This window comes from Pinus tabuliformis, chromosome 4_2, assembly GCF_031772625.1.
Source record: "Pinus tabuliformis cultivar Carrire ecotype Pingquan chromosome 4_2, CPIR1, whole genome shotgun sequence".
Taxonomy (NCBI): Eukaryota; Viridiplantae; Streptophyta; class Pinopsida; order Pinales; family Pinaceae; genus Pinus; species Pinus tabuliformis.
Window position 1 is genome coordinate 915,528,741 of NC_142304.1, and position 27,493 is coordinate 915,556,233.

General features: G+C 39.1%; 1 pseudogene; it reads left to right on the forward strand.

Moving 5' to 3' along the window:
* Window positions 1-25,344: 25,344 nt before the first annotated feature.
* LOC149172646 (aldehyde oxidase GLOX pseudogene) lies at window positions 25,345-26,966 on the forward strand (annotated as a pseudogene).
* The last annotated feature ends 527 nt before the right edge of the window (window positions 26,967-27,493 follow it).

A 27,493-nucleotide genomic window follows, 5' to 3' on the forward strand; every position in this document is an offset into this window, starting at 1 on the left:
ATTGTCAAAGTCTCCAGTCAACATCTAGAAAGACTATCCAAATTTTGGTCAATGCAACATAATATTTGACCTTCTTTTCCAGTCAAAACTTGGTCAAATAGAGTTAGATTCCTCATGCAATTTTCATCCTTCCAAGACAGTCAAATCATTGGTCAAAGAGATTCCAAAACAACCCAAGTCAATGCAATTCAAATAGAGAAAGATATGTTGGTAAACACATAGAAGAAATTCTTCTTTGACTCCTTTTCATGTGTGGATGTACCCTATATTTTTCAGATCAAATTTATGTGTGTGAGATGTTCCAAATGAGCTTCAATGATGCCTCTTTCTATATGTGTTTCATAAGGTGGATTTTCACACATGTGGGGCTCAAAATATGAATTATCTCCATTAATTTACTAATGAAAATTCTGATCGAAGTTGTCAATTTCAACAATGGAGAGATGAAAGAGGGAGAGATAATGTGGGTAAGAGACATAAAGATAAAGATATGGAGAGTGAGAGGATGAGGTAGGGAGGGAGAAGCATATATTATATATGGAGAGATATATTCAATCTCTCTCCCTTCACTCCCTCCTTTATCTCTCACCCTAGTCCCCTCTCATCCTTCCTCTCTCATTGTCCCCAATCCCATTATCTCTCTCTCTCTCTCTTGCCACCACCCTATCCCATCCCTTACTATCTTTCTCTATCCTTCCCTCTCTCCCTCAATAAATCCTTCAAAACAACCCTCCCCTTTCTTATCTTTCCCTCCCTCCCTTCCTACCACCACCCTCCCTCTCTTCCCCCTCACTCCCTATCTCTTTCCCCCTCCCTCTTTCTCCTTCTCCCTGTGTATATTTCCCCCAAATTCTCCCTCCCTCTCTATCTCTCTCTATTAAATTTCTCTCTCCCCCCCACTTTTCCCCTCTCCTCCAATCTCCTTCTCTCTCCCTTCCCCAATATCTCCCCTTTCCCCCTCTTTACCTCTCAATCTTTCTTCCCCCCTCTCTACGACTTCACTCTTCGCACCCTATTCTCTATGCCACTCGTGGAAATATTTGTGTGTACCCATTTTTTCTTCATTTCTTTACTCCCTCTCTCTCTTTTTCTTCTTCACCTCTCCCCCCACTCTTCCCCCCCTCTTTCTCTCTCTCTTCCCTAGTTCACTCCCCATATATGCCAAACTTCCTCCCTCTCCCTTGATTTCTTTCTATATCCCTTTCTACATCCCTCAATCCCTCCTCCATAACAACAACCCCAAAGATATATATATCTCCCCCTCCTGCTCCCCCCTCTCTCTCCTCTCCTTATCTTTAAACACTTATCCCCCCTCTTTCTTACAGACACTCCCTCACTCTCTCCCCATCTCTCCCTTTTCCTCGCTCTCTCTCTCTCTTCCCCAATCTCCCCTCCTCTTTCTCTCTATACCCCTCTATCTGCCTCCCTCCATTTCTCTCTCTCTCTCTCACTTGTCTCTTCACCTCTCTAACTCTTGCTCCCTCTCCCCATCTCTCTCCCTATCTCTCTTTTTATGTATGTTTCCCCCTCTTTACTTCACTCCCTCTAGGTAGTTGAAAATGGCCTTTGAGAAGTGTGCTGACTAAAGCTCTCCACATTATCCATTTCAAAAATTCATTTTATTTTGGCCTTTAAAATCAAAACCCCTGCTTCTTAGTGTTTCATACCGTGGTACTTTCAATACCAATTCTTATTCTTAGGTGCATAGGGATTTACCATAATTTGATCAAACACATGAATCAGGTTGGTGGTGATGCCAAATTCAATACTATCATTTGGCTCTAATTAAGAATATATAATAGTGGGTAATCAACAACCAATTTCACTTAAAAAGGAAATATGATATAATGAAAGATAGGTTTTAGCGTTCAAGAATTTTCTAAGTTATATTGTATACTTGGTTCTAAGTTATATTGTATACTTGTTCATTCCATCTAACAATACCAATTCTTACTCTTAGGTGCATAGGGATTTTCCATAATTTGATCAAACACATGAATCAGGTTGGTGGTGATGCCAAATTCAATATTGTCATTTGGCTCTAATCAAGAATATATAATAGTGGGTAACGTTGTTTGGAAACCAACAACCAATTTCACTTAAAAGGAAATATGATATAATGAAAGATAGGTTTTAGCGTTCAAGAATTTTCTAACTTATACTGTATACTTGGTTCTAAGTTATATTGTATACTTGTTCATTCCATCTAATAGAATCATCCTTATGACATAATGAATCTCATTTAATATTTTATTTTGATAAAAACTCAAAAGCAATGCTACAGTGATATCCAAGGCAATCCTATTAGCCTTCTTTTCCATGTTTATATATATATATATATATATATAAACAATTATTGAAGCTAATAATCATTAATATTATTTAATAATTTTTCTTTTTATTTTTATAATAATTTTTAGCTTAATAAAACTAATTAGTAAAATGATTTAACAAATACTTTTGTAGTAAATATATTAAAAAAATAAAGATAAAAGTGATTAGTAAATTTTTATTTTTATGATTTCCTTTATATTGTTGGAATTTTTTTAGAATCTAGATTAAAAAACATCGAATTTATAAATTCATATACATTATTTATTAAAATTATATATATGTGAGAGAAAAATTACATTAAAACAACTTAATTTTACAAATTCTTTTGCAAAGAAAATAAAATAAAACATCACATCTTTTTGGTACTTAAGAAACCACCTCAACTATATAATTTGTTGTGATACCCAACTTAAACTGCACATTATAATATGTAGGATTAGAAATATAAATTGAAATAAAATAATAATAATTATAATAAAAAAAAATAAGTGGGCATTATTTTCGGACAAGATGCAATGTAATTGTTTTTTTTTAACATTCAAATTACATATAAATAATTATTAAATTATCTTAGATGTATTCTAATTATGGATCTAGTAAGAGTCGTGAAAGGTCAAATCTCTTTCACTCTAAAAGAGGCTTTGATCCCTCTTGATGCTCGGTAGATCTCAAGTTAAGATAGATCTAAGAAAGTTAATTAATTTTAAAAATTGTACTTTTTATTGATATAATATTTTTCCTTCTTATTTTTTATTTACAATAATAACTATTTTAGATTCATCTTAACTATCTTAACTCCAGATCTACGAAGAGCCAAAATATATCAAATCATTGGGCTAGAGAGCATTTGTAGCACAATTATGATTTCAACTATTGGGCCCAAAGTATGCCCTAAAACTATTTCTGTTTAGCCAAGGGTATTGGAAATTGTAATTACTTCATATGCAAGGGTTGGTTAAATTTGAAGAGTGTTTGTCATGTCTCTACCTACAAATTTACAAAAAAAAAAATACTTTTCTCTCTCCAGACATTACATCGCAAGGTAACATTACGTACTTGGTTAAAATTTTCCGGTTGAATGACTTATGAATAAGTAACTTAGGTGATCGGAAAAGGATTTCCGATAGAATGACTGTTTGCATGCATTAATTTATAGTACTATCTATCCTAGTTACTTTCATGTCTCACCAGTTGCCAGTTCCTCCTACGCATCACACCTGGTGTGATATTTATTTTTCGTGCTCCATCATGTGACATGGCATGGGCAGTGTACCATCGGCTGCCGAGCTCCTCGGGCTTCACCCGTCTTCTACGGTGAGGATCGCAAGTCATTGATCTAAGGGTTGAGATTAGCCCTGGGGTTTTGGGTGCTCATTACTCCAGCTTTGAGTCTCAAACTGCTCATTTTCCTCGGCGCTAGCTTTGTTCCGCCTTTCTTCACCCGGGGTTCACTTGTAAGTTTCCTGCCTGCGACCTTGGTTCGATGTACAGGAGTTTACCTATCCAGCATTTTCGTGGTTCAAGCATACATGTAAGGTTTTAACTTGTTTTGTTTTAATTTTATTCAACTCCCTTCCTCCTTGAATGTTTGCGTTGCTGAATTTGTGACTGTAATAGTCCTTATGTTTTGTCTGCTGGTTGAAGGAGGAATGAGCACGGCTAAGAAGTGCCTGCTGACACGATGGATGGCGAGGCTCTTAGGATTTCATCCTCTTGCGCTGGCCACCAGGTAAGCACCATACTCCCGATGCGGGTTTTCTTGTTAGAGTGGTTTCATTAAGACGTATTGTCGTATGCTAGTTGCACACTTTGGGGTTTATAGTTTTCCATATTCTTATTTGTGTTTCAGATTTGATGGTAGCTGCCAGAGTACCCTGAACAGGGTTTCTCTGTAGCCTTCTCTGAGGTTAATTTGGTTGTCGACCCAAAACTATCTTGACCAGGGGTTTGGCACACCTTCAGGCTTTTAACGCCTTCAGGCTAGCTCTGTCCTTGTCTTATGACTGCAAACTATTTAGTTTCATTTGTAAAGTCTGTTGAGGGAATATGTGGGTCCTCTGCAGGTTTCTCTATTGCATTCGTTATAGTCATGATGTTATTTCCAGTACCTAGGAAAAAAGGATGTCGAGTCCATTGTAAATATTCGGTTCTGTTATGTTGACATTATGGCACAGGTTTGGAGCTATGGCACAGGTGTTGTCCTTGATGGCAACTCACTCTGGTGACAGATCTCAGTTCAGGCTCTCAGAAGGAAGGAAAAGATATATATATAATAGAGTTCAGGCTTCTGTGATCCATATCAATTTAGAGAGATTTTTCGGCGAAAATCACATGGAATACCATTTGTCGACGCATTTCGAACCAACAAGTGTGGTTCATCGTCAGGACAAGTTGTCCTGACGATGAACCACACTTGTTGGTTCGAAACGCGTCGACAAATGGTATTCCATTTGATTTTCGCCGAAAAATCTCTCTAAAAAGATATATATATGCTGGTTCACCTAGACGAAGACGTGTATACACGCGGGTTAGACGTTACAAAGGCGCGTATGCATATACACGCACTTTCACGCAAGGAAAAGCGCGTACATGTTGGAGAACTTACTTTTGGTCCATGGTAGTTAGTCCTTGGTAATTGAACCTATGGTTTTGGGCCATGGTATCTCGTCAGAAGTGTTGATCCCAAGTATTGGGTCCATGGTATTTTTTATTATGGTTTTGGACCGTGGTATTGTGAAAGACCTAAGACTATAAAAGAGGAAGGATATCATTTGGCAAAGAATCATCTGAATTAATTGAATATCTGATAAAGTGCTAGATCTGGAATATTGGTGATTGGGTTATGGTGCAGATCTGGATCTGAATGAAGGAGGAACCTGAGCGCAAAGACAAGGATAAGTTCTATTGATGGGTCATAATCTTAAGGCTTGAATAGTAGTATCTTTGTATGATTTTGATCCGTTATATGTGGTGCATGCTTGATCTATAAATCTGGTAATTTGGGTTAATTAATGTCTGAATATTTGAAAGAGTGAATTATCCTTTATAGATCTGTATGCAGGTTCAGTAAAGCGAAGGCGCATATACACGCTGGTTCTGTGACTAAAAACAACATATACGCAGGTTGGTCCAAACACAGAAGTGTATGCACGCAGGTTTCTGGTTATTGAAGTAGCGTACATCTCTTGAGTTGTGTTCTAGCTGCTTCTGTTTATTGTTGCAGTGTTCTGGGTTCAGAATTTGGTGTGTGGTTACTGTTACTGTGTTTTGGGTACAGTTGTCAGAGAAGTGTCTACTTGATTCAGTTCTAATTGGTGAAAAGGAGATTGTTTGATGCAGAAATTCTTGATGATTGATTGATGTTCATGGATCCAGTCTGAAATTTATGAAATGTGGTCCCTGGAAGAAAGAGAAGGTTGTAGCCTTCTGTAGGCCAGCACCTACGTACTAGTATCTTGGCTAGTACAAGAGCTAAGGGGGTTGTAGCTCCCTTCCAGGAGAAGCTGGAGAACGAGAGAGGGTTGTAGCTCTCTACAGGTTGCGGCCTGCGTACTGGTAAAGGACTGCACTAGTACAAAATCATTGTAAAAAGAAGTTTCTAATTAAAAAGAAGATAGAGATGGATTGCAGCAGGTAGTTTTCACCCACATCGGGTTTCCACCTTATATCTTGTGTTCTTGTGTGTGATTGTCTTCTGCTCTATTTCACTGTTTTTGGTTACTATTTATTTGATTCTGATACACAGATTAATGATCAACATCTATAAGATAAAGTAAATTTTAAGTTTTCATGGTATACGCGGGTTTCCTTATACGTAGCTGCATATATACGCAGTTTTCACTAACTGGAGTAGCGTATGTGATCTGGATTTGAGAAAGGAAATAATTGACTTGATAATACTGATTCACCCCCCCTCTTAGTATTATTTCCAACAACTGGTATCAGAGTAGGTCCTTCTGAAGAAGCTTGATCGCTTGAAGGAAGATCCATCATCATGAGCAACTACGAGAGAGAAGCTTCGATCAGGCCACCAATTTTTTATGGGACCAACTTCGTCTATTGGAAGGTAAGAGTCACAACCTATCTTCAATCTCTTGGTACAGAAGTCTGGGATATCATAGATACAGGGTACACTTTTCCATCCACAACTCCTACAGATTCGGCTGGTAAAAAGCAATATGAAACAAATGCAAAGGCTGTCAATACTCTATTAGGATGTCTATCTCAATCAGAATTTGTCAAGGTTATGTAGTATAAATCCGCAAAAGAAATATGGGACAAGATTGTTCTGAGTTATGAAGGAGATGAACAGGTAAAACGAGCAAAACTTCAAACCCTCAGAATTCAGTATGAAAATCTCAGAATGCACAATGATGAAAGTGTGGCTAACTATTTCCTTCATGTAGATGAGATTGTTAATTGTATGAAAAACTTGGGTGAAGAAATCAAAGAGGTTGTTGTGGTTGAAAAGGTTCTAAGATCTTTGTCCCCTAAGTTTGAATCTAAAGTTTCTGCAATAGAAGAAAAAGAGAATCTACGAAACCTTACCATGTCACAGCTGCACGGAATTCTGAGTGCTTATGAAATGAGGAAAGGAGGACCATCAGATAGGAGAGAAGCTGCTTTCAAGGCTCCAGGCAAAGGAGATTACTATGAGTCAGGACATATGTCTGAAGAAGAGGAAGAATCAAATTTTGTCAAGAACCTTCAATGGGGTGCTGGAAGATTCAGAGGTAAGTTACCTTTAAAATGCTTTTCTTGTGGAAGAGTCGGTCACTATGCTGCCAAATGTCCTCATAAAGATAAGCTTGACAAGGGTAAGGAACCTGTTAGATGGAACAAGAAACAGAATGTAAATAAGAAAAGCTATTACACTCATGAAGATAGTGATGGACTTTCAAATAGTGATGAAGATGAACAAGGTAATAAATATAGACTTTTAATGGCTTTTGAAGATGAAGATTTCATGGATGCTATAGATGAAGAAGGTCTTTTTGAAGAGATTTCTAAACTCAAAATTTGTTTAGAAGAGAAAATATGATTATTGATACTTTGCAATTCCAACTGACTGAAAGGGAAAAACATCATGAAAAGTTAGAATGTGAAATTGTGGGACTTAGAAAAGAGATTGAGAAATCTAAAGCTCTTAATCTTAGATTTGTTAAAGGATCTGAAACATTAGATGAGATTATCGAAGTGCAGCGTTCTCTACTAATCAAGACATGTCTGGGATATAATGAAGAAACAACTCAAGTGCAGGAACCATCTACCTCCAAAAGTTATCTTGATGCAGCAAGGAAAAGTGAACAAAGGCCAAATGGAAATCACCAGGTAAATCAGGGAAAATTCACCTCAAGAATGAACAAAGACTATCAGATAAATCGGGGGCAATCTACTTTTAGAATGAACAGAAGATACAACCAGCCACAGGTAAAACCTTCCCAATCTGCCTCAAGAATGGATGTTAATAGGAACTACAATCATTTGGCTGGTAGATTTGATAATCACAGGAGTTTCTTCAATGGCCAATGTTTTTCTTGTCATAACTTTGGTCACAAAACAGCTCAATGTGTTGCCTATAAGACAATCAAGACTAGAGAAGCTCATAAACAGAGGAGTATGACTGGGATCATGAAAAGGACCGACAATAACTTCTCTGCTCTTGAAAATAAAATATAATGTTCTATTTGTAACAATTTCGATCATGAAGATTCTGAATGCAGGAGCAGGTTTCGGCAGACAACTCAGAAGGAGCAAGCCTCAAGTGCCAAATCATGGAGAATAAAAGAACCACAACCAGAAAGATGTGGTATAGCCTTATATGCGGAAGGGCAGGAAAATCAATGGTACATCAACAGTGGATGTTCGAAACATATGACAGGTGATAAAAAAAAACATCAGTCATATAGTGCCTTAACGAAGGAGAAGAAGGTCTCTTTTGGAAATGACACCCCTGCTCTCATAAAAGGTAAAGGTTCTGTTCAGTTGAAAGAAAGGGTCAAAGCTGGAAATGTCATGTATGTTGATGGCTTAAAACATAATCTATTAAGCGTCAGTCAGATGTGTGATCAAGGAACTGAGGTAATATTTTGATCAAATCGATGTAGTGTTCGTGATCTTGATACAGGAAAAACAGTGATCAAAGGTGTAGAAAATCCAAATAATTTATACATATTCAAAGAAGAACAACATCAATGCTATCTAAGAAAGAATGATGAACAATGGCTATGGCATAGAAGATTGGGGTATCTTAGCTTCTCACAGAGAAGGAAAGCATGCAAATACCAGGCAGTTGGTGGTCTTCTAGACATCAGAATTCTAGACAATACAATATGCAAATCGTGTCAGTTTGGTAAGAAAACCAGAACTAACTTCCCTGAGAAGGAAGGATCAGCTAGCAGGCCACTTGAACTTATCCATACTGATGTATGTGGTCCATCTAGGAAAAGGTCACCTCGAGGAGAAGAATACTTTATATTATTCATTGATGATTTTTCCAGGATGTGTTGGATAGGACTTATGAAGCACAAAGACGAAGCCTTTGAAAAAATTCAAATCATTCAAAGCCTTGGTGGAGAACGAATCAGATCATAGAATCAAATGCCTCAGGTCTGATCGAGGAGGAGAATTTACCTTGAATGAATTTTTCGATTTTTATGAATAACATGGAATAAGAAGGGAATTCTCTACAGCTAGGACTCCTCAGCAAAATGGAGTAGTGGAAAGGATGAACAAAACGGTTCAGCAAATGGCTCGAGCTATGCTTGATGAGTCTGGAACTCCCACAACCTTCTGGGGTGAAGCCGCATTTGCTGCAGTTGTTATTCTCAACAGGACAAATGTTCGGGTGAACAGCACTCAAACTCCTCATGAGCTTTGGTATGGTGAGACTCCTTCGGTAAAATATTTCAAAATTTTTGGAAGCAAATGCTATATCAAAAATACTGATGAAAATCTTGGCAAGTTTGAACCTAGAGCAGATGAAGGAATTCTCCTTGGTTACTCTCCCCACAGCAAAGCTTACAAGTGTTACAATAAAAGGCTTGGAAAAATTGTTGAAAGCATTGATGTAGTGGTTGATGAAGAAGGAAACATTCCTAGGCAAGTGAATTCCAAAGATTTCGAAGATGATGAAGACTATCCTTCAACGTCAAATCAGACTTATGATGAAGAAGAAGCTCAAGAGGCACCAGAAGAATAGATAAGGATAGAAGATAAGACTCCATCCAGGTACGTTCAGAAGAATCATCCAGAATCTCAAATTTTGGGGCAGAAAGAGGCAGGTATACAAACAAGAAGAACAATTGCAGAAGCCTCAAGCTATTTGGCATTGCTCTCCTCCACTGAACCACAAAATGTAAAAGAAGCATGCAAAGATGAATGCTGGGTCAAGGCAATGGATGAAGAACTTGAGCAAATTGAAAAGAATAACACTTGGGAGTTGGTTTCTAGACCAAAAGATAAGAATGTCATAGGGACAAAATGGATATTCAAAAACAAGTTGAATGAAAATGGGGAAGTTATTAAAAACAAGGCCAGACTTGTTTGTAAAGGGTACGCTCAACAAGAAGGAATAGACTTTGAAGAAACTTTTGCTCCCATTTCTAGACTTGAGGCCATCCGTATGTTCCTTGCTCTCTCAAGCTTTCAGAAGTTCAAAGTATTTCAAATGGACGTGAAATCATCCTTTCTTCATGCGCGGTTCACCTATAAGTTTCCTGCCTGCGGCCTTGGTTCGATGTACAGGAGTTTACCTATCCAGCATTTTTGTGGTTCAAGCATACATGTAAGGTTTTAACTTGTTCTATTTTAATTTTATTCAACTCCCTTCCTCCTTGAATGTTTGCGTTGTTAAATTCGTGACTGTAACAGTCCTTATGTTTTGTATGTTGGTTGAAGGAGGAATGAGTGCGGCTAAGAAGTGCCTGTTGACACGATGGATGGCGAGGCTCTCAGGATTTCATCCTCTCGTCCTGGCCACCAGGTAAGCACCATACTCCCGATGCAGGGTTTTCTTGTTAGAGTGGTTTCATCAACAAGTATTGTCGTATGCTAGCTGCCCACTTTGGGGTTTATAGTTTTCCATGTTCTTGTTTGTGTTTCAGATTCGATGGCAGCTGCCAGAGTACCCTGAACGGGGTTTCTCTATAGCCTTCTCTGAGGTTAATTGGGTTGGCGGCCCAAAACTATCCTGACCAGGGGTTTGGCACAACTTCAGGCTTTTAATGCCTTCGGGCTAGCTCTGTCCTTGTCTTATGACTGCAAACTATTTGGTTTCATTTGTAAAGTCTGTTGAGGGAATATGTGGGTCCTCTGCGGGTTTCTCTATTGCATTCGTTATAGTCATGATGTTATTTCCAGTACCTAGGAAAAAAGGACATCGAGTCCATTGTAAATATTTGGTTCTGTTATGTTGACATTATGGCACAAGTTTGGAGCTATGGCACAGGTGTTGTCCTTGGTGGCAACTCACTCTAGTGACAGATCTTAGTTCAGGCTCTCAGAATGAAGGAAAAGATATATACGCTGGTTCACCTAGACGAAGACGCGTATACACGCAGGTTAGACGTTACAAAGGCGCGTATGCGTATACACACACTTTCACACAAGGAAAAGTGCGTACATGTTGGAGAACTTACTTTTGGACCATGGCAGTTAGTCCTTGGTAATTGAACCTATGGTTTTGGGCCATGGTATCTCGTCAGAAGTGTTGATCCCAAGTATTGGGTCCATGGTATTGTTTTATTATGGTTTTGGACCGTGGTATTGTGAAAGGCCTAAGACTATAAAAGAGGAAGGAGATCATTTGGCAAAGAATCATCTGAATTAATTGAATATCTGATAAAGTGCTAGATCTGGAATATTGGTGATTGGGTTATGGTGCAGATCTGGATCTGAATGAAGGAGGAACATGAGCGCAAAGAGAAGGATAAGTTCTATTGATGGGTCATAATCTTAAGGCTTGAACAATAGTATCTTTGTATGATTTTGATCTCTTATATGTGGCGCATGCTTGATCTATAAATCTGGTAATCTGGGTTAATTAATGTCTGAATATTTGAAAGAGTGAATTATCCTTTATAGATCTGTACACAGGTTCAGTAAAGCAAAGGTGCATATACACGCTGGCTCCGTGAGTAAAAACAACGTATACGCAGGTTGGTCCAAACACAGAAGCGTATGCACGCAGGTTTTTGGTTATTGAAGTAGCGTACATCTCTTGAGTTGTGTTCTAGCTGCTTCTGTTTATTGTTGCAGTGTTCTGGGTTCAGAATTTGGTGTGTGGTTACTGTTAGTGTGTTTTGGGTACAGCTGTCAGAGAAGTGTCTAATTGATTCAGTTCTAATTGGTGAAAAGGAGATTGTTTGATGCAGAAATTCTTGATGATTGATTGATGTTCATGGATCCAGTATGAAAATTTATGAAACGTGGTCTCTAGAAGAAAGAGAAGGTTGTAGCCTTCTGTAGGCCATCGCCTACGTACTAGTATCTTGGCTAGTACAAGAGCTAAGGGGGTTGTAGCTCCCTTCCAGGAGAAGCTGGAGAACGAGAGAGGGTTGTAGCTCTATGCAGGTTGCTGCCTGCGTACTAGTAAAGGACTGCACTAGTATAGAATCATTGTAAAAAGAAGTTTCTAATTAAAAAGAAGATAGAGACGGATTGCAGCAGGTGGTTTTCACCCACATCGGGTTTCCACCAATATCTTGTGTTCTTTTGTGTGATTGTCTTCTGCTCTATTTCACTGTTTCTGGTTACTATTTATTTGATTATGATACACAGATTAATGATCAACATCTGTAAGATAAAGTAAATTTTAAGTTTGCATGGTATATGCGGGTTTCCTTATACGTAGCTGTGTATATACACGGTTTTCACTAACTGAAGTAACATATATGATTTGGGTTTGAGAAAGGAAATAATTGACTTGATAATACTGATTCACCCCCCCTCTCAATATTATTTCCAACATGTTATACTTATAGAATTAGAGCCGAGCTCTTTACGGATCCTGGTCACGTTTTCTTGATGTAAGACTACACTTGGTAATGGAAATATAATCTTCTGGTTTCACAGTTGAATTTATTTACTGCTTTGGTCATATTGTTTTGCTTTTCCATATAGTTCAATGCATATATATACTTGCTGCGAGCCTTAGCTTTATTTATGCAGAGTTTAGAATTTATGTTTGTCTTATCTCGATATTATGATTGGAAGTTTCTCTGGTTGGTACCTTACTGGTTTGCGCATGCATCCGTTCACAATTGAAGTAATGTGTTTATCCTTTTGTCTATTTATGAATATAAATGATTTCCTCCATCTTTGGTTATGGTGTTTATACGTTTCACCTCGTGCATCTACTGTTAGAGCTTATCATAGTTCTTTTTTTATATGTGAACTCCGTCCCAGTGTTGGGGATGAGCATTGGTTCATAACAGCATATCTTCTTGAATTCCCTCGTGGTTTGTTACAGTTTCCCTCTTTCATTATAAAGGGTTTCTAACTATTTAATCGTTTCTCGCACTGGCTCCAATCGCATATTTCTTGCGAGTCCTGCTTTTTAACCTCTATAGTTTCTTCTGTTTACTACTAAATGAAATCCTGTGAATTTCTAAGGCCACCCGCGTCTATCAGGCTCTATGAGAGCTATTTTTTACGTCGTTATATATTTCCTGGGATGCTCACAATGGAGTTCCCTTGTTCAACTAGTTTTGCTGTCTCTGTTTCTTTTATATTATATGCACCGCTGGCATACCATTATCATGGCTACCGTGCCCTTCATAGAAAACCCCCGAGTATAATTAATGTCTATTCTAACAGATCCCTCTACTATTACTTATGTTCACAATTTAGGAATGTGTTTTGTTTTGGGTTTCTAAAAGAAAAGAATAAAACTGCTTGGCAATATTTGTATACCCTAGAATACAGAGGAAAGAGAGAACTAAATTTTCTTTAATAGTCACATACTAATCATAAAAATAATCCCTCCATCTCTCTTTTATAAATAATATGAAAACACATAAGAGTTCATGCAGTAGATTCCCTCAGAGGTTTTCTCTACTTACCTGGTCTTTCCGGGTTGTAAGAGCTCCTCGAAAAATTCACCTGGGTTCTCTGCTTTTCCTGGACCACCTGACCATGAGATTCGTCTTTCGGCACTAGAATCTCCCCCCTAGCTCTCTTGCAGGACTACAGTCCTCAGCAAGACGCATGCACCACGTGCTTGGCTATCTGGTCATCACCAGACTTAGCCATTTGTTGTTTTTTTTTTCTTTTTTCTCTGCCTGTCCCTACAGTGCAGATTTTTCCTCTACCTTCCTCCTTTTCTCTGGAAGCCCTTCCAGTTAGGGGAGGTAGTTAGGGTTGCAACCACAACAACCATCTTTTCCCAACTTCCTCCTCAAGAAGTTTCCAGCACATCAAGAAAACATTTCTTACTTTTTTTAAAATAATAAAAGGATTATTAAATTTCAAACGACTAATATTGTCATATTCAGTTTGTCTTTTATCACAGTAAAATTAAATATTTACATTTTCTCGGGGCATCACATCTCCCCCTCCTGAGATTGGACATCGTCCCGATGTCTTTTGACCATAAACAACCCCGGGTAAGCTTGTTTCATAAGCTCTTCATCCTCCCAGGTGGCCTCATCAGGCCCAAAGTGCTGCCACTGCACTTTAACTTGGGTAATAGCTCGCTTCCGTAGCTGTACTTCTCTCCGGTCGAGAATGTTCAGCAGCTCGACCAAGATTTCTCCTTCCGGTTCGACCTGTAACATGCAACATTCTAAGTCAATTTTTTTTAAAGAAAACTTTTAGACTGGTCTACCGGAATGATTCTTACCTGTACATCTTGCCATCTGATTACATGTTTAGGATCATAGACATATGTTTTTAATACGGAGACATGGAAGACATTATGGATTCAGATGTGACTTGGTAGGGCGAGCTGGTAAGCCACCAGCCCAATCCTTGCCAAGACCTGGAATGGTCCACAATATCAGGGTGCCAACTTGGTACACCCACTCCATTGCAATGTGCTCATTGTTGCTTGAATTCTCACATACACATGATCACCGACTTGGTATTCTTTAAACCTCATTTTCCGGTCAACAAAATTCTTTTGCCTATCCTGGGCGGCTTTTAAATTAGACCGTACCTTCTTGACCATTTCTTCCATTTCCCTAAGCATTTCTGGCGCCAACATTAATTTGTCTTCTGGTCCACCCCAACTTGAGGGTGTGCGACACTTCCGGCCATACAGTACTTCGAATGGGCTCATTTGCAGTGACGTATGATAGCCATTATTGTATGTGAATTAGACCAAGTGCGGGTAATCTTCCCACCTGGTCGGTTGTTGCATAACATATGCCATCAACATATCTTCCACCACCTGGTTCACCCACTCTGTTTGCCCGTCCGTCTGAGGGTGATATGCCGTACTAAGATTTAGTTGAGTTCCCAGTTCTGCAAACAATGTTTTTCCAAAAGACCGATGTGAATTTTACATCACAGTCGGAGATTATTGTTTTTAGTAACCCATGCAACCTAAATATGTTTTTCATAAAAATATGTGCAATCTATACTGCTCTATAAGTAGATTGCACATGTATAAAATGTGTTGATTTGCTTAATTTGTCCACCACCACCATGATGGAGTCGTTATTTTTCCTTGTCTTGGGCAAACCTGTTATGAAGTCCATAGAAATGGTTTCCCACTTCCATTTCAGAATGGGTAACGGTTGCAATAGTCCCGCAGGGTGTTTGTGTTCTGCCTTGATTTGTTGACATTCTAAACAACGTGCCAAGTATTCCGCCACATCTCTCTTCATACCCTGCTAGTATTATTCTTTTCGGAGGGCAGTGATCATTTTCTGATATCCTGGGTGTCCAACATAGTGGCTGATATGAAATTCATATAAAATCAGATTCTTGATGTTGTTCTGATTGGGCACATATAGCCTCTTCCTATAGTACAACATTCCAGCATCATCTACCCCATAATATTGTTGATTTTCCTTGCTGGAAGGCTGTTGTACTTGTTGTTTTATCTGTTGGTATACAACATCTTGCTCTGCTGCTTTTTTAATCATCTCTTCGAAGGGGATTTTCCATTCACTACAGGTAATTTCATATAAACACTGTAATTTTCGACTTAACGCGTCCACCACCCGATTCTCCTTCCCTTTCAAATGTTTGATTTCAAAGTCAAAACCACTTAGGAAATCCACCCACTATGCTTTCCTAACATTTAAAGTGGGCTGGCTAAAATAATTGGTAAGACTGTGGTGGTCTGTCAGTAATAAAAATTTTCTTCCCATAAGGTAATGTCACCACATCTTCAAAGCGTGTATGATGGCTACCAATTCTAGGTCATAAGCGGAATATTTCTGCTCATGTTCTTTTAGTTTTCTTGACTCGTAAGCAATTACCTTACCTTTTTGCATCAACACGCCTCTGACACCCTCCTTGCTTGCATCAGTGCACACCACATAATCCTTGTTGGGGTCAGCTATGCTCAGAATGGGTGTGATGGTGAGCAAATGCTTAAGCTGCTCAAAACTTGCTTGGCATTTTGGGGTCCATCTAAAAGCTCTTCCCTTTTTCTGTAAGGAAATAATAAGGTGCGCAACTCTTGCGAATCCTTCTACAAATCGTTTGTAATAACTGGCTAGTCCCATGAAGGATCGGATATCTGCCACATCCCTTGGTACAAGCCACTCCATTATGGTTTTTATCTTTTCAGGGTCCACCGCGATCCCTTCTTTCGTGATTATATGCCCCAAATACTGTATTTCCTCCTTAAAGAAGTCGCATTTTCTATACTTGGCATACAGCTGGTGTTCTTAGGGGGTTTGTAGCACCAACCTAAGGTGCTCCTTATGTTCCTCCATGGTGCGAGAATATATAAGTATATCGTCAATAAAGATTAGCACAAATCGATCCAAATATTGATGAAATATGTTGTTCATTAAACACATAAAGGTTGTAGGGGTGTTAGTTAACCCAAAGGGTAGCACCACAAACTCATAATGTAATACCTTGTTCCAAAAGAAGTCTTAGCTATGTCCTCATCCTTAATCCTGATTTGGTGATAACCTGATCGCAAATCGATATTGGAAAACACTATTGCTCCCTTTACTTGATCAAAAAGTTCATCGATCCGGGGTAAAGGGTATTTGTTTTTTATGGTCAATTTATTCAATTGACGGTAATCTATACACATACGAAGAGTCCCGTCCTTTTTCCTCACAAACAATACTGGAGCTCCCAGGGAGACACGCTAGGGCGAATGTAATTTTTGTCCAACAGTTCCTACAACTGCATCTTTAACTCTGCCAACTCAGGTGTACTCATTCTGTAAGGTGCTCGGGATACCGGGGCTGCCCCTAGTACCAATTCGACAGTAAAATCTATATCTCTTTTAGGGGGAAATCCAGGAATCTCATCCGGAAACACATCCGCAAATTCTTGTACCACAGGGATGTTGTTTAATGCGGCTATTTTATCTTTCGAGTTAGCATAGCCTACTTGGATGGCATACATCTGACACCCTTTTCTAATACATCTTGCCAACTGAGAGGCATTTATCGACCGAATCTGCACAGGTCGCTTAATTCCCTGCATCTCCTGCTATATTCCAAGTTCATCCCTATAATAGATAGTCTTTGTTTTACAGTTGACGAGGGACCAATGTTTTTCTAGCCAATCCATACTGATTAAAATGTCATATGAACCAAGGGGAAGCACATTTAAATATGCTAACACTGGCTGTCCCGCTATCTTTAAATGGTAGTCATTGACTTTTGCAAGCACTGGTCTCTTGGCCCGTGTAGCTAGCTGTACTAATCAAGATTCTTAAATTTAACAGGTTGCAGTTTACAGTGCTCTACAACCTTAGGACTAATATAACTTAATGTGGCTCCACGGTCAATTAAAACAATTACAGTAAGGTTTGAAATTTTACCTTCAAATTCCACCATAGTCGGTTGGTACTCCGCCTGACGATCTTCCAGGGCAGCATTAATCCTTGGCAGACTACGTCCTATGTCACCGACCATCGATGCTTCATGGATCTGGGAAATCTGTTTGGTTCCCTTCCGTTGCAAGCAGTTTTTGACGTAATGGGGTCCACCACACCCCCAACACTGCATGGGGGGCCTTGGTGTCCCTTCGTTGTCAAATTTTCCAGGTGGCTCACTGATCCTTGACCAGGGAAAATTTTAAGAACCCCCCCTAAATTTATAATAATATAATATGTATAGGCGATTTTATCAATAATATAATATGTATATATAATTTTTTGGCGAATCTCTCACCAGGCATGGCGAATATTTTACTTAATTATAAAATCTTGTAAGATCTTGGCCAGTCTTTCACTAAATAATAAAACTTTGTAAAGTTCTAGTGAATCTTAGGATAGGCTACATGCTGGATTAATTCCCCCATTTAAATAGGGTACATTCCAGGTGAATACCATGGGTCAATACCATGTGCCATTTTGGTGAATACCATGGGTCAATACCATGTGCTATTTTTATTTTTATTAATTCTAATATTAGGGTTAATAATGGTTTTTTGCATGGTATTAATAACAATCTAGTCCATGGTATTTGTCCCATAGTATTTTGGCCATAGGTTTCACCTAAATATAACCCATTTTTTGAGTGTTTGTAAATATAAGGTGACTTATGGAGTAAATATAAAAAAATGTTTTATTTGTTTACCATACCTCTCGTTTATTTATATTTTTATTAATTTACCATACCTCTTTTACAAATATGGTATTTGGCCCATAGGATTCACTTAAATAAAACCTCTTTCTTGAGCCTTCATAAATATAACGAGGGTTATGGACTAAATATAAAAAGAGGTTTTATTTATTTACGCTACGTCTAGTTTATTTATATTTTTATTTATTTACCATACCTTTTGAGTAAGTATAAAAAGACGTTTTATTTATTTACCATACCTCCACTTTACTTATATTTTTATTTGTTTACACCCTTACATGTATATAAGGTGACTTATGGAGTAAATATAAAAAATGTTATATTTATTTACCATACCTCTCATTTATTTATATTTTTATTAATTTACCATACGTCTTTTATAAATATGGTATTTGGCCCATAGGATTCACTTAAATAAAACCTATTTTTGAAAATGGGCGAATGGATTCACTTAAATAAAACCTATTCTTGAAAATGGGCGAATGGAAGGTTGTAAGTCCTAATTTCAAGGGATAAATTTACCTTTTTTACCCTCTCCCTTAAAATAAGGTGGGCTATTTGAGGTGATTTGTAAAAATGTACTATGATACAAAATATTCGCCCACTAAAAATTTAAAACCCCTTAATTTCGCCAAAGGGCGAACATTCGCCCCTAAAATTATCCTTGTCCTTGACTCACCAGTTGGCTTCGACCTGAGGGAGCCTTTCTATAGATTTTTACTGTTTTTCCCTTTTGCAAAGCCGTTACTACCTCCACCTCGATTCCCTTTATTATTTCTAGTCAATTTGTTGTTCCTCTTATCAGTCCATCTTTTACCTAGAACTTCTCCCTTCTATTTACTTTATTGGTAACAAATTCTGGCTTTGCGTATTGCTTCATCCATTGTTTTTGGATTGTCAAACTCAATCCTTTCCCTCATATTCGAGGGCAGGCTGCTGACAAACTTTTGTACTTTAGCCTTTTCCTCCCTAATATAAGGTACATAACGAAGTAATGATGTAAATCGAGTAATAAATTCATCCATGGTCTGCTATCCCAAATGCAAGTCATGGAATTCCCTTGCCTTCTTGTCATAGAAACGTTATGTCAGGTACCTTTCCTTGAAATATCTTTGAAATTTATCTCGGGTAATATTCTGTTCACTTACTCCTCTCACGATCTTGACTTCCTCCCACCACAGAGTGGCTTTCCCTTGTAATTGGAAAATGGCTAATCGTGCTTTCAAGTTGTGATCATATTCGTACAGCTGGAAGTATTTGTTCATATTAATTAACCATGCCTCCATTGCTTCCTCTTGTTCTCCGTCAAAGTGTGGCGGTTTGATCTTGCGGAACTCCCCTTGCAACTCTATCCATTGCCTTTTTGATGTCTGCTGCTCAGAAGAATTATCAGATCGTTCCTCTCGTTCTTCATCCCTTCCTTCTGACCCTTCTGGTTTCGTGTGGTGAATCTGTTCCTCCGACACTCTCTGCTGCTCAGCACTGGGATTCAACAGTTGCTGATTCTATTCGTCTGATAGGCTCTTTAGAATTCTTTCCTGCTCCATGGTTAACCTGGCGTTATCATCTCGTAATCGAGCCATTTCATTTTTCAGTTCCTGTACCATCTCTAGTATTGCAAGGTTCGTATTGCGAGTCTCCTCTCCAACCTATACCCATAATTCTGGGTGATTCCCAGGGCTTGTTGCAGGTCCCTGGCCTGCTACAAACCTATGCGGAGCACTGCCTGCCCTTCGCATGTTTACTGTCTTCTGTCTCCTTGTTGTTTCCTTTGTCTTAGCCTAAAAATGGAACCAAAAGAGAAGTTAACATATTAACTATTTTCTTGTAAACATAAGTAAAATTGTGACTGCAAAATTTGTAATGGTTTTACTTCGTTTGTTTTCAGTCAGTTTTTTTTTTTTTAATTTGTTTTTGTTCCAGTGTTTGTCCCAGAGGCCACAGTTTTTGAAACCGGGCTTTGATACCAATTGTCATGTCTCTACCTACACATTTACAAAAAAAAAAATTACTTTTCTCTCTCTGGGCATTACATCTCAAGGTAACATTACGTACTTGGTTAACCTTTTCCAGTTGAATGACTTATGATAAGTAACTCAGGTGATCAGAAAAGGCTTTCCGATGTAATCACTTTGCATGCATTAATTTATAGTACTATCTGTCCTGGTCACTTTCATGTCTCACCAGTTGCCAGTTCCTCCTACGCATCACACTTGGCGTGATATTTATTTTTCCTGCTCCGTCATGTGACATGGCATGGGCAGCGTACCATCGGCTGCCGAGGTCCTCGGGCTTCACCCGTCTTCTACGGTGAGGATCGCAAGTCACTGATCTAAGGGTTGAGATTAGCCCTGGGGTTTTGGGTGCTCATTACTCCAGCTTTGAGTCTCAAACCGGTCATTTTCCTCGGCGCTAGCTCCAGCTTTGTTTCACCTGTAAGTTTCCTGCCTGCGACCCTGGTTCGATGTACATGAGTTTACCTATCCAGCGTTTCCGTGGTTCAAGCATACATGTAACGTTTTAACTTGTTCTGTTTTAATTTTATTCGACTCCCTTCCTCCTTGAATGTTTGCGTTGCTGAATTCGTGACCGTAACAGTGCTTATGTTTTGTTTGCTGGTTGAAGGAGGAACGAGAGCGGCTAAGAAGTGCCTGCTGACACGATGGATGGCGAGGCTCTCAGGATTTCATCCTCATGTGTTGGCCACCAGGTAAGCACCATACTCCCGATGCAGGGTTTTCTTGTTAGAGTGGTTTCGTCAAGAAGTATTGTTGTATGCTGGCTGCCCACTTCAGGGTTTATAGTTTTCCATATTCTTGTTTGTGTTTTAGATTCGATGGCAGCTGCCAGAGTACCCTGAATAGGGTTTCTCTATAGCCTTCTCTGAAGTTAATTGGGTTGTCGGCCCATAACTATCCTGACCAGGGGTTTGGCACACCTTCAGGCTTTTAACGCCTTCGCGCTAGCTCTGTCCTTGTCTTATGACTGAAAACTATTTGGTTTCATTTGTAAAGTCTACTGAGGGAATATGTGGGTCCTCTGCAGGTTTCCCTGTTGCATTCGTTATAGTCATGATGTTATTTCCAGTACCTAGGGAAAAAGGACCTTGAGTCCATTGTAAATATTCGGTTCTATTATACTTATAGAATTAGAGCCGAGCTCTTTATGGCTCCTGGTCACGTTTTCTTGATGTAAGACTACACTTGGTAATGGAAATATAATCTTCTGGTTTCACAGTTGAATTTATTTACTGCTTTGGTCATATTGTTCTACTTTGCCATATAGTTCTATGCAGTATATACTTGCTGCGAGCCTTAACTTTATTTATGCAGAGTTTAGAATTTATGTTAGTCTTATCTTGATGTTATGAGGCCAATATTTTGGAAGTTTCTCTGGTTGGTACCTTACTAGTTTGCGCATGCATCCGTTCACAATTGAAGTAATGTGTTTACCCTTTTGTCTATTTATGAATATAAATGATTTCCTCCATCTCTGGTTATGGTGTCTGTATGTTTCACCTGGTGCGTCTACTGTTAGAGCTTATCACAGTTCTTTTGTTATATGTGAACTCCGTCCTGATGTTGGGGATGAGCACTGGTTCATAACATCATATCTTCTTGAATTCCCTCGTGGTTTGTTACAATTTCCCTCTTTCATTATAAAGGGTTTTTAACTATTTAATCGTTTCTCGCACTGGCTCCAATCGCATATTTCTTGCGAGTCCTGCTTTTTAACCTCTATAGTTTCTTCTGTTTACTACTAAATGAAATCCTGTGAATTTCTAAGGCCACCCGCACCTATCAGGCTCTATGAGAGCTATTTTCTACGCTGTTATACATTTCCTAGGATGCTCACAGTGGAGTTCCCTTGTTCAACTAGTTTTGTTGTCTCTGTTTCTTTTATATTATATGCACCGCTGGCATACCATTATCATGGCTATCGTGCCCTTCACTGAAAACCCTCGGTTATAATTAATGTCTGTTCTAACAGATCCCTCTACTATTACTTCTGTTCACAATTTAGGAATGTGTTTTGTTTTGGGTTTTTAAAAGAAAAGAATAAAACTGCTCGGCAGTATTTGTATACTCCAGAATACAGAGGAAAGAGAGAACTAAATTTTCTTTAACAGTCACATACTAATCATAACAATAATCCCTCCATCTCTCTTTTATAAATAATATGAAAACACATAAGAGTTCATGCAGCGGATTCCCTCAGAGGGTTTCTCTACTTACCTGGTCTTTCCGGGTTGTAAGAGCTCCTCGAAAAATTCACCTAGGTTCTCTGCTTTTCGTTGACCACCCGACCATGAGATTTGTCTTTCGGGACCAGAATCTCCCCCCTAGCTCTCTTGCAGGACCACAGTCCTCAACAAGATGCATGCACCTCGTGCTTGGCTATCTAGTCATCACCAGACTTCACCATTTTCTTTTTTTTTCCTTTGCCTGTCCCTACAGCGTAGATTTTTCCTCTACCTTCCTCCTTTTCTCTGGAAGCCCTTCAGTTAGGGGAGGTAGTTAGGGTTGCAACCACAACAACCATCTTTTCCCAACTTCCTCCTCAAGAAGTTGCCAACACATCAAGAAAACATTTCTTACTTTTTTTAAAATAATAAAAAGATTATTAAATTTCAAACGACTAATATTGTCATATTCAGTTTGTCTTTTATCACAGTAAAATTAAATATTTACATTTTCTCGGGGCAGCACAGTGTTGAGTCAAGTTGAGTTAAGTCATATTTTGGGAAAATTTGAATTTAGTGTGTGGTTGCATGTTGAGTTATTTTGAGCTAGGGTTCATTGTAATCAAGTTAAATCAACTTTGTGTGATCAATAGAAGAGCCACAACTCATGTTATTGTTTGTGTTTCCAATTTATATTTCCTCTCCTCTACTTTTCCTATAAATTGATATTAGAGTGAAGTTTCACAGAGAGAAGAGCTAAAGTCTCCAAGAATATGCAGCTGTAGATTGTGTGAAAAGTTAAGATTTGTTTTTTCTTTTTTGCGTGTGCAAGGGAAAGGGCTATAGCACCTCCACAACTGTTGTAAATCGATCCAACTGTGATCAATGATACGAGCGAGCAGCTGCAGTTTGTGTGAAAAGTTAGGATTTGTGTTTATTTTTTTATTTTTTGTGGGTGTATGAGGGAAAGGGCCATAGCCCCCTGCCACAACGGTTGTAAATCGATCGGAATGAGATCACTGATACGAGCGAGCAGCTGCAGTTTGTGTGAAAAGTTAAGATTTGTTTTTTTTTTTGTGGGTGTATTAGGGAAAGGACCATAGCGCCGCCACAACTCTTGTAAATCGATCGGACTGTGATCAATAATACGAGCCACACTGTGTGAGCGAGTCATCCCATTGCCGAGAGTCAACTTTTGTCGTTGCCACAACAGGATTTCAGGAGTAAGAGACCCTGCAACAACAACTTGCAAAAGGGCCTTCCCATGTGAGTAATAAGGGATAAGTCACGGGCGATAGTCGGAATTCCCCATCACCGCATCTGCGTCGGAATTCGAAGGTCGTGTGCAGAGAAGAGAGCTGACAACAAAATCTCAAAATATTGTTTTAATAGTGCCGCACCCAATTCGGGGCTAAAGGGTGTGTTTAGGGTAAATTGAATAAAAGACGAGACCTGTATATATTCTTTTTGAAAAAGAGGACAGAGGGAACGTTGTCTTAGAGGAGGTATATTATAGGAGGGGTGATAGGGAAGATAATTTCATATAATTAGAAAAGAAATTATAAGATAAAAGGAAAAGTTATATTTTGGGTAGAGTTTAATTTAGTGTGTGGTTGTATGTTGAGTTATTTTGGGTTAGTTATTAGTGAAAAGGTTTAAATACTTCTTACCGGGTTCATTGTAATCAAGTTGAATCAAGTTTGTTTGATCCTCTCACCCTGTTCAATGTAATCAATTTGAAACAAGTATGTGTGATCAATAGAAGAGTAGCAGCTCTTGTTATTGTTTGTGTGAAATCTTGAGTTTTCCTCTACTCTACTTTCCCATAAAAAAAACTCGTCTTCTTCATACTTCATAAATAATGTAACAACCTAAAACCCAAAAACATGTAATAAGAGTGAAACCTAACTCTTATAAACTAAAAATAGATAATTTTAAATAACAATATAATTTTCCTTAAATAAAAATAATAAATCAACCTATATTAAAAAAATCCATAATAATTTTCTAAAATAATAATAATAAATCAATCTACATTTAAAAAAAATACAAACAATGTTCTCACTGATGCTTTAGCAACTGAATTATAATAAATTCCCCAACAAATATTATTTCGGTTATGCTAATAAATCGTATTGTGACATCGGTTATGCTAATAAATCGTATTATGATGTCACAATAGTTACTCTAGTTTTCTTTAAACAATTAAAGTTAAAATGACTTTTTCTCGGCGGACGTCAAGAACAGCTTTTATATGACCCTGATAACAGCTTTTATATGACCCTGATATTGCCCATTTTTTACGTTTGAGCGAAGGCTTTGACAACTGAGCTAACACTGAAATTTAATTCTATTATTCCAAGCGACATGAATTTCTCGACACCATAAAATTATCGTCTATTGGCCGAATCTCAATTTCTAATGAAAATTTTCAGATTTCACTTTGTCTTTTGCTACATTTGGCCAACCGAGAACATCTGAGTAATAACAATGTTCGAATGCTACTAACCTCACACGTTTATGCAACTCATCTTTTTTGGTTCCGGTTCCTAAATTATTTTGTAAAGCTCGAATTAACAAATAAAACAAATAATGATAACAGGGAGCACGTCCAACCGCAGGTCCTACCACATTTAGCAATTCACAAGTTTGGTATCGTTCGAGGGGCCTGCCGGACAATCAATTCACAGGTTTGGTATCCTCCACTCTGTAAATTCTTTGTATTTGTGGACAAATTCACCAAACGCGGCAAACGACTCAGACGGCCGGGAGCAAAACGCGGACAAATGGCTTGATATCTACGAATCCGCACGAACATCAAAGTGCAACATAAGAAGGCAGCGGTCAGCGTTTGGCATTCTGTATGGAGCACCCTCACGCATTTCACATGCCAACCTTCTCTAAAATCCAAACCTTACACCTCAGCTGAGCCGTGTCCAATTGGTCTTTTTCCAACGCCCATATATACACTCTTACCTCCTGGTGCTGCTGTGCAAGTGATTCCAGATGCAATTAATACTGCTACCCAAGAATTGAATTAAATTTTATCTGCAACAACTCAATTGCAGAGGAGGCGAAATGTGGAGGAGGACATGCATGACAATGGAAGGACTGAGAACTCGGTTAGTCATTCAAGCTCTGTTGATAGTTAATTGTTATGCTGGATTAGTTTCAGAACACCAGATGTACGAAGGCAGATGGGAACTTCTGTTGCAAAATGCACGAGTTTCTGGAATGCATATGACGCTCACCCACACCAATAAGCTCCTTATTTTCGATCAAACGCTGGCCGGTCCTTCGCAGATCATGAGAAAAGACCCACTCTGCAACAGCGCCACCGCTGCCGCCTCGCAAGATTGCTGGGCACATTCCATCGAGTACGACATCTCCACGAACACTGTGAGGCCTCTGCGCCTGCTCACCGATACTTTTTGTTCTTCGGCCGCCTTTGCCAGCAATGGCACGCTCATTCAGACCGGCGGATGGAGCAATGGGACAAGAGTTATTCGATTCTTTTCCCCGTGTTCCGAGGCAACCTGCAACTGGATCGAATCGCCGGCGCAGCTCACCGCCAACCGATGGTACGCGTCCAACCGGATCTTGCCCGACGGTCGGGTCATTGTCGTAGGGGGGCGCAGATCCTTCAATTATGAGGTCGTTCCTAAATCCCCCTATGACGGGGCCTTCCAGCTTCCGCTCCTGGCGAAGACCAACACTGTGGGAGTGGAGAACAATCTCTATCCATTCCTCCATCTCTATTCAGACGGAAATCTCTTCATTTTCGCCAACAAGGATTCCATCCTCTTCGACTACTACAAAAATCAGGTAATCAAAACTTTCCCCACAATGCCAGGAGGTGGCGCCCGGAACTATCCTTCGTCTGGTTCTTCCGTCATGCTTCCGCTCGAGTCCGCTAATAATTTCCAGAAGGTTGAGATTCTAGTCTGCGGAGGAGCCCCCGATGGAGCTTTTATAAAGGCTACCATCAACCAGACGTTTGTGGAGGCGTTGAGGAGCTGTGGGAGAATGGAGATCACGTCCCAGAAGCCGCAATGGGAGATGGAGGACATGCCCGGCCCCAGAGTCATGGGCGACATGCTCATTCTCCCCACTGCCCAGATTCTCATAATCAACGGTGCCAAAAATGGCACGGCCGGCTGGCAGTCTGCCCGGGAGCCTGCATTGAGTCCGTTTCTCTACACACCCACAGAAGCATTGGGCAACAGGTTCAGGGTCCTGGCTCCCACTAACGTCCCGAGAATGTATCATTCCACTGCCAATGTGCTGCCCGACGGACGTGTTTTAGTAGCAGGGAGCAACTCAAACTATGGATATCGCTTTTTCGCTGTGCCGTTTCCGACGGAGCTGAGAGTGGAGGCGTACTTTCCTTACTATCTGAATCCCCATTACGATTCCAAGAGCGTGAACATCACTGCCATTTCTAGGAGAGAGATCAAGTACGGGTCGAAATTCATTGTTCGTTTCTCTGTTTCGAGGAGGCCGAACGAGAGGATAGAATTTAATGCATACGCCCTCCCTTGCCGAACCAGAGAATGCTCTCACTTGCATCGACACCCATTGTCAAGGGCAAAGGCGGATATTTAACTGGTTTGACGGCTCCACCAAGCGCAGTGACGTCTCCTCCCGGGTACTATCTGCTCACCATTGTGAATGGAGGTGTGCCCAGCGGAGCGAAATGGATTCGATTTATCAATTAGTTATAGGAATTTATGAAACTGGCCAGAGTTTAGAATCTTGATAGACAAAGGTTTATTTGTTAATCATGACGGTGTAGAGTGATTCGGTGAAGACAAAAGTTTATTTGTGAATCACGACGGTGTAGAGTGATTCGGTGAAGTGATGCCGCATTAATTTTTAATTTTTAATTGTCAATATGTGATAACTATTTATTCAGAATACATAGTTAGGGCTCTTCAGTAAACGGGCGATGTATAATCCTGACAATTCAGCGGTCTTGGCACTGTTCCGTCAAAATAATGATTGGTTTTTTATAAAATTCATTTATAGTAAGACTTCATAATGAATTTTTTTTAGTGATAAGAAAATATTAGGAAAAATAATTTTTCTAATTAATGTTATTTAATCGTTGATGTTGTTGAGTGAGTTTTTATTTTTATTTTTAAGGATGTTGTTTAATAATTTTTTTAAGTTGTTCGAGTAGAGTTTGTTCGAATGTTAAATTTAATTTTTGTAATTTGTAATATATTTTAAATAAAAACATATT